General features: G+C 32.5%; 1 pseudogene; it reads right to left on the bottom strand.

Moving 5' to 3' along the window:
• Positions 1-331: 331 nt before the first annotated feature.
• LOC141498981 (protein MEMO1-like) lies at positions 332-17,329 on the bottom strand (annotated as a pseudogene).
• Positions 17,330-17,676: the final 347 nt, after the last annotated feature.

The raw sequence follows: 17,676 nt of genomic DNA on the forward strand, positions 1-17,676 counted from the left end.
ACGCACAGATCTTCAGAGTGCAAATTTAGAATATGGTAAGTCTTTTACAAGTTGCATTTTCAAGACCATGTCCACTGTGACTTACATCCATCATCATTTTTAAATCATAAAATATTTTGATGCCTGACTTCTTTCCTACCATTGTTTTAAATAGAAAAGCATTTTGTAATCAATTGAAATTAAAGGACTATTCCTACTAGAAAAGAAGAAAGTTCTATTACTTTGGATGTTTTGGTATCCCCTAAAAAGATATAGATTTTTTATATCTTTTTAATGGCTACTCTGGGCTTCATTTAGAGAATAGTTATATGCAGGTGGTTTCAATGAGTATTCAGAAATTCAGTGGACTGTTAAGTGCTCCAGCTGCATAATTCAGTGAACTGCTTTGCCAATTTCTACACTGGTTTGACTGGGTATAATTAAAAAATGAAAAGTTTACATTCATTCTATTATTCTGGAGTTCTGTGATAGCATTTAAAAACACCCCAATGGAATGTCTTCCACAAATTATGTTAAAGTACATTTTTTCAAATAGTTGCTAATAGATTCAGGATCTAGTGGCTCTAAAATGCTCAAGCACCAAATGGCAGAAATCAGAAGAAACTATAAAGAGATTTCTGGGATCCCCAAGATAATTGCTGAAGAGATTTTGGAATTCCTGTTTTTTTTTTTACTGACTCAGAGTTCCAACCAATATAAGCATGAAAGTAGACTCATCTTTATGATTTTCCACAACATTAGCAGTAAATGGCAAATACATTTCAATACTGTGCTCATCTTCATTGGGCTGCAGAGGTATGTGCCTGAACAAACCTGTTTTTCATAGCTCTTCATATCTTTTCATCAACATGAAGGTTATATAGAGGTGATACATCATACATATATACATATTTACATATGGTGGAAAGTGCACATTGAGATAGGGGCACATAGCTAGATCCACTTGTTTATAAACATGAATAGCCCAAGACCCACAGTAAGTATATTCTTCCTAGGAGGCAATCATAGCAGGTCTTTTTGTGGATTATAGTTGTGAAAATCAGCCTACTAATTGTGCATTTAGTTGAGGACCTAAGGTTGTGTATCTGCTTCTGAAGTGACTGACTTCTCTGAAAACTATCAGATGGAATTTTGGAACCTGTGCTGCCTCTGGTGCCAGAGGATAAATTAAGAGGAGGAGTTGGCTGCAAGAACAGCTCAAGGAGGGGAGGAGGCACTTGAAGGCCCAGCTCAGGAGGAGGCAGCTGTGATAAGGGATCAAATCCACCCAGAAGGAGATGATGGTGGCAACGGCAATGGACTGTGCAGAATCACTATTCTTGTGAATGACCACCAGAGGAAGCAGCCTGGAACAGCCTCCCAGACTTCATCAGAAACCTGGAGAGGAGTTAAACCTTGAAGATGCCACTTCTTCTCCTAGGAGGCAAAACAAGCAGCCTAGTCAACCTAACACCCTCCTATTTAATTATAGAAAATCAATTAATTTTATATTATTAGTTATATATTTTATTTATATATATATATATAATTCATTATTATAGACAACATTAATTCATTTGAAACTAGATTATAAAAGGAAAATCAGTCTTTAGGGCAAAGCAAAAGCAGGACAATAGTGTTGCTAGCCAACATCCAAAGAAATTCAAAATGCATAGTGTATTCAAGTAAATGCTGATCAGGTGATTGACAGAGATCAAAACAGCAGGGAATTTGATAATAGAGGAAGTGAGTGATTGCTATCAAGGACTCCAAGCAGCAGCTATGAGGAGTTCAATCACAAGGATGCTGAAACAAGTGGAAGAAAAGAGGGGGAAATAAAACAGAACTTAGAGAAATGGGATGAAAGGCAGAGTATCTCATGACCCTACAATTGAGGAAGGAACCAAGTCCCTCGGAAACTGAAATGCCAAGATCAGAATAGAAGAGATGCTTAGGCTAAATTGATAAGGAACGAGTAAACTCTCATCTTTAGATTATAAATTCATTTCCATGTTCAGACTTGGTTTCAGACTTCGGATTCAGGAATAGGAATAAACATATAGAGAGGGTATAGGTTAAGTAAGGACTGAATAGCATTGGAAAGGCAGGGTATACTGAATAGAAGGCAAACCTCAAGACTATAAATAGTAGAAGAAATGTAAACCTCCATTGATAGAGGAAGTTTCCTCATCTGAGAATTCTTAAAACCAATGAAACCAGTTGGGGAATGGGAAGGCATGGGAAATCTTAAAGGACTTATGGGTAGGGGGATGCTTTAAGAATTGACTAGAGTAGAAACCTACAAACTATGATGTAAAATATAGATGATATAAAATCCAAGTGTCTAGGCAAGCTCACATATTGCATAATATTTGATTTAATTCTCTCTTATACTCTTCTAAAAACCAATTACGGATACTTTGTCCACATTTATTTGCAGTATTTTGCAATGGAAGCCTAGGTCATTTGCAGTGGATATTGCTTAAGAAAGATTGTTAGCAACCAAAGGGTACAGATTGCCCAATCATTGAAGTGATAGCAGTAGAAAAAGAATGAAAAAAATCCACTACATCTTCAAGAAAACCACTGAAACTTTCTGACAGCCCAATGAACTAGAATCTAAGTAAGATATATGAGGAGGCAGAACAAATACATACATAAAAGTCTTGAAGGCCAGAATTTATAGAAAAAACAAAATAGTATCAAAGTGGGGAATGAAGACTTTTCTTTATTGATGAATATGTTTAAGAAATGTTTACACTTCAGGAGCACTTTCAGCTTTTTTCCAAAGCATGCTCTGGTGGAATTCAGAGAAAGAATAGGAGGAGGTCATTTTTTGGCATCTTGTAGAATGGTCTGAAAATAAATGATAAAACTAAAAAAAAATACCGTGTGATATACATTGATGGTAGGTATTAATAAATTCTATTAAATTATTTGCTATAAACAAAATTTCTATTTATTATTGCAAAAAAAGGATTTAAAAGACAAAATTAAATGAGCCAATGGAAAATGAAGATAATATAGATTTATCTGAATGACTGAAGGAAAAAAAACACAGGGAAAATCATTTAGATCAGCTCTTTTTATTACTCTAATTTATAATTTACTCAGCAAAAGGGGCAGCAATGGTATGATGAAAAGAGAGTCGGCCTTAACTCCTAAACATCTGGGTTCAATTTCCACCTCAGACATATTTATCAGTTATGTGACCCTGAATAAGAGTCACTTAAATTCTCAGGTCCCCTAAGAACTCTCTAGGACAATAAATTGCAGGTGTGCATTGATAGAGGGAATTTCCTTATTTGGACTTACTTATACCAATTAAATCACAGGATCTATACCTACCTACTTCTTATCCTAATCCCTAATCCCACAAAATACTGTGTAATTTTACAATCCCAAACCATGACACCTGCTGTTATTGCTTTAGGGTTGAATGGAAAAGTCCATTCCCTAGAGAATAATATCTATTCCAGGACACCATTGCTAGCAATTCCGGTCAGCTGCTACCATATAATATTTTTGTTTTTAACTTTTGAATGGTATTTTATTTTATTTTATTTTTACCAAGTACCTACAAAGAAAATTTTCAACATTCATTTTTTGTAAACTTTTGAGTTCCATATTATTCAAACTCCTTTCATCCACCCAAATCAATGAATGATATGATAGGGGTTATGCATGCACAATCATGTGTGACATATTTCCATATTAATCATATTGTGAAATAGAATTAGAACTAAAAGAGGAAAAAATGAGAAAAATAACACAATTTTTAAAAAAGTGAAAATTGTATATTTTTGTGTGCATTCACTCATTTTTTCCCTCTAATACCATATGTTCTCACAGATTTTTTGTCTAAGCATACTGTCTGACTGGTATAATAATAAGAAGCCAGATTTCTGTGTGAGTCTGTGTGCATGTGTGGGATTACTATCAAAGTAAATTCAGTAGAAAAAATAAAACAACCTCAATAATTAATGATTCTAAATAGAATAATAGATATAGATATTTCAGGACTAGATTTAAAGCAAAATAACACATTTTTTTGCGATCTTAAGTTGACCAAAAAAAACTTCCCTCACACAAATCTTATGATGTAAATATGATTATTATTAGAAGCAGAATACTTTACTATAATGAACACTGTTAGAAAATATTAATAGCATAATTCAATTCAACAAATGTTTAAAGATTTGAATTTAAACTTTGTTATGATCTCAACTTCTTATTTTGAAATAAAGTAGCTAGTATTACAATGATACCAATACTTAGAGTCAGCCTCTCAAAACAGGCACATCAAAGGGATTATTTTCACTACCACCATTACCACCATGCCAAGAATACATAATTCAGTCACTTTTCTGCATATGAAATCAGAGTAATAAAATGCTGTGGTAGAATCAACACAAATAAATGAGTGTAACTTTAAGAATAATCTCGTTAAAAAACAGGCTTTCAGTGTAACTGTGGTATAAACTCATACTTACCATTTTGGCTTGTTTCTTCATTCTTTGTGTGGAGTCCTTAATTAGCTGCTTACTTCTCTCACAGAGAGGAATCCTAAATATTACCTCTAATAATGAGGTCTCAGGAAGATCATGCCTTTCCATTTGCTAGCTGATCAACTCATTTTAAAATTCCATAGTTTTACAGCTGGAAGGAACTTAGAGATCTTATAGCCCAACTACCACTTTCTTCAGATAAGGAAATGACATTTGAAGAGCTTAAATAACTTTCTTAAGATGTCACAGAGAACAAAAAATGAATGGCATTGCTCATGCTTTCCCATTTCCAGTTCAGCATCCTCCCCCCAACCTCCACTAGACAATATTGACTTATGCCTCTATGATTTTAATTGAATAAATACCATCATAGAAAGGAAATGGCAATTTGAGGGCAGAGGCTATTTCATTCTGGTCTAGCACAATCTAACAATAATCCAGTCTGGCACATAGCAGGTATTTAATAAATAAATAAAGAGATAAAGAAATAAACAAACAAACAAATAAATAAATAAACAAACAAATGAATGAACAAATGAATGAATGAATGAATAAAATTAAAATTTAATAAATATTTGTTGAATATAATTGACTTTAGTATCTCTATTATAACGATTTTTCCCCAGTTGAGAAAAATTCAAAATAGATCTTGCCCTGGTTGACTTACTATTTTGATTTTGGGCTATGTATCCAAGTCAGTAGTACATTTAACATTTTGTAGCTTAGACAATTCAAACCATCAAACATTAATGAAGTACTGCAATGTCATATTATTCTCTTCATAGGTAACATGTTGCCACCACATTTGGCAATATCTAATATTATGGTCTCTTTTGTGCTGCATATTAGACATTAAAATAGCCTGAAATGCAGTAAAGATGGGAAACAATTGAGATAGAATAAATGGATCAAGAGCTTGCCAGTACTTGAAGGGACGCAATTTTTAAGATTTCATGTGATTGGGGCAGCTAGGTGGCGTAGTGGATGAAAGCACTGGCCTTGGAGTCAGGAGTACATGGGTTCAAATCTGGTCTCAGACACTTATAATTACCTAGCTGTGTGGCCTTGGGCAAGCTACTTAACCCCATTTTCCTTGAAAAAAACTAAAAACAAAAAAAAAAAGTTTTCATGTGATTGAATCTCTACACTTCCCTCTTCCAAAGAAGGTTATTGAAAAATCAATAATGACCCATAATCCTACTTTCCCAAAATAGTCACAAAATATTGAAATAACAATTTATATACATTTGACTAGGGCATCCTCTGAGAAAGGAATAAGCAAACTTTTATAAATCATGTGAGCTACAATAAACTACATCTTTAGATACATAAATGATAGGAAAGTATATAGTTAAACTCATCAATACTTATTATTTGGCAATACTAAAAAAACAGACAATAGCAAAAAATGTACTCCCTCAAAAGATGACTCACACTCATCCACATGGTAACATCACAGTTCCGTTGATAAAGACAAGAGAAATATTTATGGTGGAGGGGAAACCTTGAATTATTTGCAACAAATGCAGAAAATAGAGAGATACATGCTTTCCTAGAAGGTTTGTCCTTCAGTTGAAATGCAAGAGGGGTTCTATGTAGGTAATGAGATCCTTCAGATATTTTGGTTTGCATGTACCATTTTGCTGATAGTGTCATCTTAGATCACATCAGAGTTCCTAAATGAGATCTATAGTCGCTCAAAAGTTGACACCACAAGCCTTCCATTGTCTAGGTTGACAACCTCATTGTCAACCTTGACTCCTGACTCTTATCTTTTATATCCAATGACTGTCAAATATTGTCTATAAAAGCATCTTTTATAAGGACTCTTTTATCTCTAACATTGCCACTACTTTGGAGAAAATCTCAATCATCTCAAGCCATCTCAAGACAATCATAATTGTCTTCTGATTGGTTTCCTTACCTCAAGTCTCTCCTTACACTCAGTTTTTTAAATGACTTTTCTAAAGCACAGATCTTACCATGTCACCAGGATCAAATACAAAATTTTTCTGACATCTAATGTTCATTTTAATTACCATTACATATTCTGTTTTTCCAGAAATACTGGCCTTCTTAAAATTCCTCTCAGAAGACACACCACCTTGCCACCTCTGTTATTTTCACTATCTAATATGACTGGGATTATCTCCCTCTTCATAGCCATCTCCTAGCTTTTCTGGATTCCTTCAAACCACCATTAAAATGCTACTTTCTACAATAAAATTTTTCCAACCCAACTTAATATTACTGCCTCCTTCCTGATTATTATTATTTCTAGCCTCTCCTATATGAAGCTTGTTTGTACATAGTTATTGATTATTTCTAGACTTTCATATATCTAACTGTAGTTAGATAGATATCTGATTTTCTCCATGTGAATAGATAGATTTAGCTTCCTATATATAGGAATATATATATATATATATATATATATATATATATATATATATATATATATATATATATATATATGTATACACACACACACACACACACACACATATATATATATATATATATATATGTAGCTTGTTTGCTTGTACATAGTTGCTTGTAAATAGTCTTCCCCATTAGATTCTGAGTTCATTGTGAACAAGAACCATGTTTTTCTCACCTTTCTTTGTATTGCCAGCACAGTGCCAGCGAAGTCATAATGATTAATAATTACTTGTTGATATAACTGGAAAAGAATTCATACTTACTATCCACAAAAAATAGAGAATAAAGGAGGTAAAGAATGTCTTTGGTTCAGTTAAATAGAAAACCAATAGATGCAATCAAACAGTAGATACATTTTGGAAAGCATTGAAAACATATAGATAAATATTAATAGAGCAGAATATGAAGGTAAAGCTGGATGGCATATGGGAATTTGTACAATGATTTTATTGACCTCAAACTTCTTTATAAAGCAAAGATTGTTCTTATAAATCCCTTTACTCTGTCGGTGATATTACTTGACTGTATATCACAGAATTCCACAGTCTCTGAATTAAAATTGAAGTCTACCTAACAGGCATTACAAAGTCTCATAGTATACAGGAGGAGGTTTGAGTATACTACTGAGAATTACATAGGAGAAGCAGCATAAAAGGTAGTATTGAAGAAGCATTCAGTGGAAAATGAGATGATCCAGAGAGGCTATAAGTAAAACAACTGGTTTGTAATACACACAATATCAAAACAGAATTAGTGTATTTTGGAAAATACATGGGAGGAAAGTGAAAGAATAGATCTGGCTGACAAAGAATGATTGACCATCAACCTTTTTGGATGAAGTACTCCCTTTGCTGGAGTCAGAGATGCTCCAAAATATTGAAGTCTTTGCTGTTTCCCTACACAGTAGGGAAATTGTAGCTGCAAAGTACAGTGGAACCTGACTCCAGGTCAAATTCAAACTTTGTTGCTTACTACTTCTTTTACTTTGAACTGTTCAGTCCAACTCATTGAACCTGCTTCTCCCTCTATAAAATCAATAGATTGGATTTGACCTCAAAGATCCTTTTAGTTCTCAATCTATGATGCAAGTTCTAGCATTTTCCTGCCTCGGCTTTGTGATTGATAGAATCTGCTTTTAAAAGTACTAAACCTTACCTTCTGGCACTTTATTAGACATATTACAACTTGATTTAAAAAAATAGAGCACAATACTATATTTTAAAACATTCAGAAGTTCAGGTTTTCTGCAGTTGGATTAAGCAGGATGAATCTCATGGTAATTATGTATCTATATAAAATGAGATACTTTATATAGCTATGTACAAACAAATATTTTTTTAAGAAAGGAAGAGTGAGAATCATTAAGAATATCAAGTTAAAACCAAATCATTTACAGTTTGATTTGGAATTCATCGGAATCAGTAAACATTTGAATGTCATATAGAAAGCACTGTACTGGTTATTCCTGTGTCCCTAAGAGCCTTATTTGGGTTTGATTATTTTCCATCCTCAACTTTCCTGAAACCATAACAGAGAAGCAAAAGGAAGAGAAGCTGCAAGAATCATATACAATGAAGTAATAGCAATGCTAAACATAATCACCAAAGAGAATAGCATCCAAATTATTAAAGAAAAAGTTAAATGAATTACAAACCAAAATCGACAGTAAAACAATGCTATGGGGGCAATTTCCTTTCTCGGAGCTAGATAACTCTGTCCATAAAATAAAGAAAGAAATTAAGGAGGTGAATAGAATCTTAGAAAAATTGTATACATTAGACCACTAGAGTGAAGTGAATGGAAAAAGAAAGGATTATACTTTTTTTTTCAAATGTACATGACACCTTCACAAAAAATGACTACATGTTAGATAATCCATAATATAAAAACAAATGTAGAAAAGTGGATATATTAAATGCAGCATTTTCAAACCATGGCACCATAAAATTACATTCAATAAAGGGCCATGGCATGGCAGCATACATTAAAAATTAATTGGAAAGTAAATAATCTAATTCTAAAAAAAATCAAAGAACAATTCATAGAAACAATCATAACATTAAAGAGAATGATAATAATAAGAAAAACAAAGCAAAATATGTGGGGTGCAGCCCAAGTAATATTTAGGGGAAATTTTATATTCCTATTTTTCTATCTATATTTATAATGTATTTTATATTTCTAAATCCTTACATGAATAAAAGAGAGAAAAAGCTGTAAAATGAAATAGTATACTTAAATAACCTTAGCTTAGGGGGAAAAACTGAACAATACATAAATTAGCTACCTAAATAAAAATCCCCAGGATCAAATAAAATTTTAAGTGAATTCTACCAAAAATTCAAGAAACATTTAATCCCACTATTATAAAACTATATGGAAAAAATAGGTAAAGAAGCATTCCCACAAAATTACTTTTATGACATAAATATAGTTTTGATACCTAACTCATCAAGAACCAAAACAGAGAAAGAAAAGTATAGACCAAAGTATAATTCTGGTTACATGAGATTGAAAGCAAAACTAATCTACACCATATTAGAAGGAAATCAGAAAATGAATGAATGGGGGAAGGGGGTATTTTACAACTCTTTTCTCTGAGAAAGGCTTCATTTATCAAGAATATAGAACAAACACTAAAAATAAGTATCATTCCTTAACTGATAAATGATCAAAAGATAAAAACAAGTAGTTTACAAAAGAAATTATGATAAATGGTTGTGATGAAATACTATGGGGTTATAAGAAATAGCTAGTAGTTTCAGAAAAGACATTTTTTCAGTTATGCAACCTTTTATTATTAGACGTGATTTAAGGGCAGCCTCTAATATGTCTTTTTATTTATTTATTTTTAATTTTATTTATTTATTTTCATATATATATATATATATATATATTTATATTTAAATTACAAAATTCCTTCCACCCTTTTTTCCACCCTCATTCCCTCAGCAGTGAACTGTCAGGTTAGGGTCATACAAACATATTTTGATGAATATGCTCACAGATTAGTAATTTTTAATATGAGGAATTAGGATTAAGGGAAAGAGATACATAAGAGATCATTTTTATAAAGGTGTTCATCAGATTCTCAAGGGTTGGGTTCAATATATTTGTTGAATAATCTTTTAAAATATAGAATACTCTTAATAAAAAGACTTTTACTATCAGCTACCAAATAAAAAGAGATGATAGAATATATTCCAAAAATCAGTTATTAGTAATGTCTTCTTATTGAAAAGATAATCTTTGTAGGAGAAAACTAAGTTTGAGGAGCCACAATAGGTAAGTGATATTTAACATAAGACTTCAAATTTAAAAATATTCAGAAATAGTTTTAATCTCAGACTGAAAATTACTGAGTCACAAAAGTAAAATGTTCTTTGTACAACATCTAGTCTTAAATAGAAGTGATTTTTAAAACTATTTTTACAAAGAAAATGATAGTTGATGTTTTGACCACAACCAATCTGGTAGTAAAGTGCATTTTTTATAATCACTATTACTTTAGTTTCGTTAATGTCAATTATATTTGAGACATTAAAAATCATTATTACAGTAGGTCTAGAAGCAAACTCAGAAAAGTTCAAAATATATAATATCAATATTTCAGTGATCAAATTAATTAATATTAGTCTCTGGAAAGCAAAGAATTTTCTATCTTGTAATAAAATTAGTAACAGTATTACCTGGATAGAGACTTCATATTCTTTTTCTGATATTGTATATTACTTGCTAATGGCAATAAGGAAATATGATATTGCAGTTCTTAAAAAGAAATTGGATTCATAGGAATAATATACTAATAAAGGATGGTCATAAAATGAATTAAACTATTCTATACAATGTCAGCATATTTATATTTAAAGTCATATTCTATTTAATATATAAATGGCATCAATCCACTTGCATAAGTATTAACCTAAATGATAATAATAGTTGCCAACAATTTATAGTTTTCTACTATTTTATCCTTTACAATATAATTGCTAATTTTAAATAAGAATAGTGCTTTAATAACTTTACTTTTAGATTTTTGACAGTGGATTAAAATCTTAAAAATTCAAATAACTTTTTCAAAGCCTTGTCTGATGTTTTAGGCATTTTTGGTTTCCTTTATGATTGTAAATATTCTACCTTAGGTTGCTAACATAGAGAATTATAAATATACTCTCCATATGCAGCTTTGCTTAAGACACAAGATAGAGAATTCAGAAAAAACAAAATCCAATTTTAAATGACTCAGAAAAATTTAAGTCCTATCTCTAAAGTTCTATCATGATGTATACTGACATATCATGACAAAAGCTATATATATAGAGTAGAAGTCTTGCTCATACTACCAAAATTAAAAGTTTTGAGTACCTGCTTGGTGACAAACATTATAAATCAGTCGAGCAGACTGATCACTTGATAGATCTTTTTTTAATCACTGCAATCAGTTGAACACAAACTACAAAATGTACTTCATATCAGGGTACTCCCTGTCTATTTTCACAGGAATTGTGGCAAAGTTGTTGATGAGGTCTCAAAAGATGGTAAGACTTATAGTCCTTAGACTGCTGTTTATGAGATTCTCTGAGACCGTGTCTTTCTGACTCCATCTATCTAGCTATCTAACCTTCCCAAGTGGAAATACATAATCTACCAATACATTATTCCTTTCCAGAGACTGAAACAAATTCTCTCCATATGAAGTATCATAGGCAGTGCCTAGGCCATTATCTGTTTAGTTCTTGGGCTTCATGATGATCTTGTATCTCAATTCCCAAGTAACTATATCCCTAATTTGTTTCTTTTTGATTTAATATCTACAAATATTAAATGAAGTCTTATTACTCATTAGCATGTAATCTTTACTAAATAACTATTCTGATATGAGACAAGAATAATTATGTAACAAGAATGTTGACATTCTCACTATAAATGAAATCAAATTACATGAAACAGCTTCAACTCAATGTAAAATTAGGTGAGTTTTCCAAACACACATACACATGTGCACACTCACAAACAGGCACAAATTGTTAGAACTGACAGGATTGGTTTCACAAGACACACAAAGGTAACAAGATATATTATTTCATTGGATATTCAATCATTTTACTCTTTAGCACTCACAATGAATGTAAGCCAACCTGCCTTCATTTTGAAGGAGAAATAGGAACCAATAATACATGTGTAAGGAAACCTGAAAATCTCATATTAATTTAAATTTAAAATGTTAGTGTCCCTGTTTTATTGCACTTTTGCTTAGCTTGTTAAATATTGAATTTTGATCTGGTTTGGTCTATACTTTGGAAAGTCATGTGGCATATGTTTGACTCCTCTGTTTTAGAGAATAATAACATTTTCTGAAAAAATCAACAAGACCCTCTAAATTAAGACATTTAGTTAAATACCTAATTATTTTGTTGGAAAACTGGTAAAATTTGCATTTGTTTAAATTTGTGTTAAAAAATATGATTTAGTATTAAGGAACCAAAAGATCATAAAATACTTAGAAATGTATAATCAAAAGCAGAGACCAGGAAGAGAGCTGAAAAGTACTGGCTTTCCTGAGCAAGTAAGAACTATATTTAAAAAAGCATTAAGTTTCTATTGATTTATATTTAATGAGAAGTTGGTGATGCAGAAGTCATTTTAGAATTGATAGTCCTTGTACATTTGAATCTCTATTAGAGTAATGGGGAAATTAGATGAAATTCCAAATTAGACAATTTCAAAATTAAAAAATAATAAAAACTCTTTACTTGAGTGTATCAACTTCACCCTCACCTGAATTATAACAATACCAATAACACCACCAAAAATAGTAATTTAGAAAAAGAGAAATTGTCAATAATTAAACACTGTGCTTTTTAAAGGCATAAATACCACATACACACACACACACACACATATATACATATATTTATATTCAATATATCTGCATGTTTTACATATATTTATTTGTATGTATATATGTGTGTGACATATATATGCATATTGACATTTGGGTGTAAATATTTTTTTTTCTTTTTCTTACCAGGAAATAATACTGAAATTGTAGAAAATTCAATTTAGAGACACGAGTATAAATAATAAGTAAACATTTCTGACCCTCTGATATTACATCTTAATCAAATATCCTTGTACTTCATTCTCTAGTGACTTCTAAACAAAGAAATGTTATACCTAGCAAAGTATGCAGCTACTAATGAAAAAATAATTTATATGTTCTCTTATTTATAGGTAAGAATATACTTTAGATGATTTTATTATTTTCAGTATTTCTGAAAATACAACTATATAAAACACAAATGTATTATTTTTGGCCAAAGTATCCTCTCCCCTTGAGGCAGGTGGTGCGCAGTAGTTAGAGCACTTAATCTGAGTTCAAATCCAGGGCTAGGTGTCACCTAGCTATGCGACCTTAAGAAAAATCAATTAACTTCTGGTGGCCTGATAAATGGTCCAGGAAGGAAATGGTAAACTACTACAGTATCCCCCAAAACTCTAAATAGGGTCACAAACAGTAGGATACAACTGAACAATAGAACTTCTCCCTTTTCTATACTGCTTATTTCTAAACTAAACCAAACTCTTTTCCTAAATCATTTTCTAAATAATTCTTCAAAGATTTTAGTAAAGGATAAGTTGAAAACTCTTGGGAAAGGTACTAAAACTCTTAGATAAGATAAGGTACTATATTGAGCTAATCTACATAGTTCATTAAGCCAAGGTAAGGTTAAATCCCCAAACAAGCAAGAAGCAAGATTTCCTATAGGATTTTCTGCAGTTTCCTTGCCTACTATTAAAGATCATGAGCAATTTCTCTGACTATTAAACAACGATTTTATTTACATGGATAATTTCACCAAAACACGTCCCTTTTGATGGGGAGATCTGTAGTTAAAGAGAAAGACATTTTTAAAACCGTTTATTATAACCCAGTTTTGCAAAGGCCATAATTAAGATGATTAAATGTTAGAATTGGAAATGACCTAAGAGATCATCTAATTCAATCCTCTCATTTAATAGATAAGAACACTGAAACCCAGAAAGGTTAAGCTACTTGCACAAGGTCAAACAGTTGAGCTAGATTAAATTATAGAAATGCATTTACATGAAGAAATAGAATTTAATGCTGGCTACTAAGTGAGCAGAATCAAATGAGTGTGCTATAATAATAGGAGTAATAGTCTTATACTTCAACGTTCATTTACTTCATAATTTCCCCTTTCAAGTACATGAATTAGGCAGTGGTCAATCTTTCTTACCACAAATAGATTGCCTAGAAATAATAGGGGGACATGCCATGGGCTTTTGTTCTTGTTACAGTAAGAGAAAAATGTTTATATTTTGAACTGGAGCCTCTGGATTTCCTAAGGCCTCAGGATAGAGAAGACTAACACAACTATATATTAATACCAGATTGCCTTCTGAAAGCTCAGGCTTGGATAGAGAAATCACAACCAGACATTTTCCTCCTTGTCAATATAATCCCTGTCGCAGTGGAACTCTCCCTATTGTACTGTTGAAGCATGCTTACCACTTCAGTAAGATCAAATTGTAATGAAATTATGCTGAGTCCCATACAAACTGATTCCCACTAGCTCTAAATTCAGATCCCATTATGAGAGATCATACTTAATAGAAAAAAAGCATAGCAATTCAGAATGGAGTCCAGATAAGTATTGTAGAAGCAGGGGAAAATACAAGAAAGTCTATACCATTCTCTTTGCTTTGTTTCTTAGAAAATATGGATAGAATTAACTTCTTTCCACATATAGTCTACAATGAGAAAAGAGAAGGAAAGGAGGGAGGGAGGGGAGGGAGAGGGGAGGGGAAAAAGGGAGGGAAGGAGGGAGAGAGGAAATGAAAAGAAGCTTGATTGGTAGTGTTCCTAGTTGTAGCATGAAATAGATGTCACTTTCCCTCTGGACCACAGGACCAAAGGACAGGAGTTCCAGAAACAAATGGGATTAAGTCCTTCAGAGTTTAGTTTCTAGCTCAAGAACTATGAATGCTGATGTGAAATGGGAATTTGAAAGACAGGGTGAACTAAAGGCATCCCTCAATTCCAAAAATGGTAGTAATTGATATCTAACCTTAGGTAGAGGAATGATATAATAGTTCTGCTTATCCATATAATTTATGAACATACCTAGGTGAACTGCTTGGGGGGTTGTATGAATCTCTAGATTTCATATTCAGGGTTAATAAGAATAAAAAGAATTACTACAATTAGCATCATTGAAATCTCTATTTGTATCAAATCAGGGATGAGAACAGATTACCTTATAGTTGACTGTTTTGCAGGTCTTTTGGGGGTTTTACTCCTACCACTTGAAATATATGTATGCTCATTAAATAAAAAAAAAAGATTTTTGCTAATACATCTCACAGTGATTGGAAGCAAAACTTGCTATGGGTACAATCAGGTATATTTCAAAGTACCATAGATGATGGAAGGAAAAGAGAGTAAAATACCCTCCTTCCCCCTTTCTATGAAGAAATGAGAAGAAAGTCTCTCTCTGGGGCTGAGTTGTTGCTCTTTCATATGTCAGCTTTTTAAAGGGGACAGAAGGTATTTAACTAAATTTTGCCCAGACATCTTCTTTGCCTTCCTCCATCTGAAACAAGAAAATATTTTCCAGGCTTATAAAGAGATAACAGGATAGCAATATGTCTTTACTCTTCATTTACATACTAGTACCTGATTATGTGTTATCTTCCCCTTACTTTCTAGGCCTATATTAACTAATGGGGTGGGAGTAAATCAACAATTCATTTGGACCAAGAAGCTTCATTTCTTTGTAAATTGCATAAATGGTGCAAAAGTACAATTTTCCTTGCAAATCAGAGTTAAAATGAAGTAGTAGAAATAACTCTTGAACTAGAGTGAAAAAGAATCAATCAATTCAGCCTTAATACTTACTAGCTATACCTTGAATAGGTTGTTTTAACTATCAGATAAGTTCATTTGGAAGAAGAGGCCTCTAGAACCTCTCTCATGACATGATAATTTATTCTATCAATTTCTGGCTACTTGACATTCCTTTGCCCTAGGCTAGTAGTTACCAGAACCCTGTCATTCTGTACTATTACCTATCAAGACAAAATTCCCACATACTTATATTCATTCATTTCAATCTTCCCCCTTCCTAGTCTATATCTTCTTTTGTCTATCCTTTCCATCATGATCTCACAACTCCTACTTTATTGAATGAATTAATTTTTATTTAAAATTATAAAACATCAATCCTGGAACAAGCATTATGTTTAGTGCCTGGGATATAAACCAATAGCAAGATAATATTTGACCTCTAAAATTTAAATTCTGATAGAATGACATAGATAAGGGGTGGCTAGGTGGCGTAGTAGATAAAGCACCAGCCTTGGAGTCAGGAGTACCTGGGTTCAAATCTGGTCTCAGACACTTAATATTTACCTAGCTGTGTGGCCTTGGGCAAGCCACTTGACCCCATTTGCCTCGCAAAAAAAAAAAAACCTAAAAAAAAAATGACATAGATAGAGGAGCATAAAAATGGAGCTTTTATCAATTACTTATAGCCATTGTGATAAGCACTTGAAATAAAAATGCAAACAAGACTGTCCCTGTCCTTAAGGAACTTAGAATTTAATGAGACTAAAGAAAACAAAGTTAAGGTAAAATGAAAGCTTACTTATAAGAACCTGATATCCCAGGGGAATGGTGATCAGATTGGGAAGAAATCTGGATGATGAGTAGCCATGAGGGAATTGACTAACATGATCTTTCCAGTTGCAGTGGCAACATTGACATATTTATGGTTCTACAGTTAGACAGTAATTGGGGGTGAGATCCAAGAATGGCTGCAGGACTTATGACAGAATAAAAATGAATGGCAAGTGAAGCATAGAGAGAATCAGTTAGATATAGTGGGTCATGTAGCACACTCATCAATCAAAATGAGGGGAGTAGGAACCCCAAACTGGTTAGGTTTATTGCTCTAAGGAATGATCTCCCAGTTAGGAAGAGATGACAGAGGACAAGAAGTCTTTTATGACTTCAGTATCCTCTTCAACGATCTTTTATCACTTTAGACTCTCACTTGACTCGACTTCATGATGATGTCCATCAAGTCTACACTTCAGTTGACAATAAAGGGTGGTTAGACCTTATAAATCATCATTATTTCCAAACAGTTGGACTTTCATAATTCAAGTCTCTGAAGGTGAGCCAAAACTTCATTTTTATTGTTCTTATCATACTTCAGTTCTGCTCACTTTCTCTTTAACTCTTAGCACCTCCTTTTACATACTTGAAATATGTCTTTCTCTTGAAGAGACAAAATACCTCACCATATACAAGGATTTGGATGCTTCTTCTCCATTGTCCCCAAATTCATTAGTCCTAGAGGAGAAGCTGACATCGTTATTGCTCTCCAGAAGTTCCTCTAGATATCTGTTCAGCTACCTTTTCCAAATAACCTTTCCTCTACAGTTTTTGTGTACTGATATCATTCATTGTTTCAACCTTAATGACTTCTAAGAAACTTTCTTATCTTTCTCAATGATAGTCTCACAATTTTCCTTTCCACCCCAACTTGTTCCATAATCTTTCATGACATCAATAATCTTTTCAATGATCTTTTTTAATCACTTTATGCTCTCAGTTGTCTCAACTCCATGATGTCTGTCTGGACTCTATTTCAGCTGCCAAGAGACTGGTTAGACCATATATTTCAACATTTACCCCCCAAAGAGTTAGACTTTCAAA

Source organism: Macrotis lagotis, chromosome X (assembly GCF_037893015.1).
Source record: "Macrotis lagotis isolate mMagLag1 chromosome X, bilby.v1.9.chrom.fasta, whole genome shotgun sequence".
Classification (NCBI taxonomy): domain Eukaryota; kingdom Metazoa; phylum Chordata; class Mammalia; order Peramelemorphia; family Peramelidae; genus Macrotis; species Macrotis lagotis.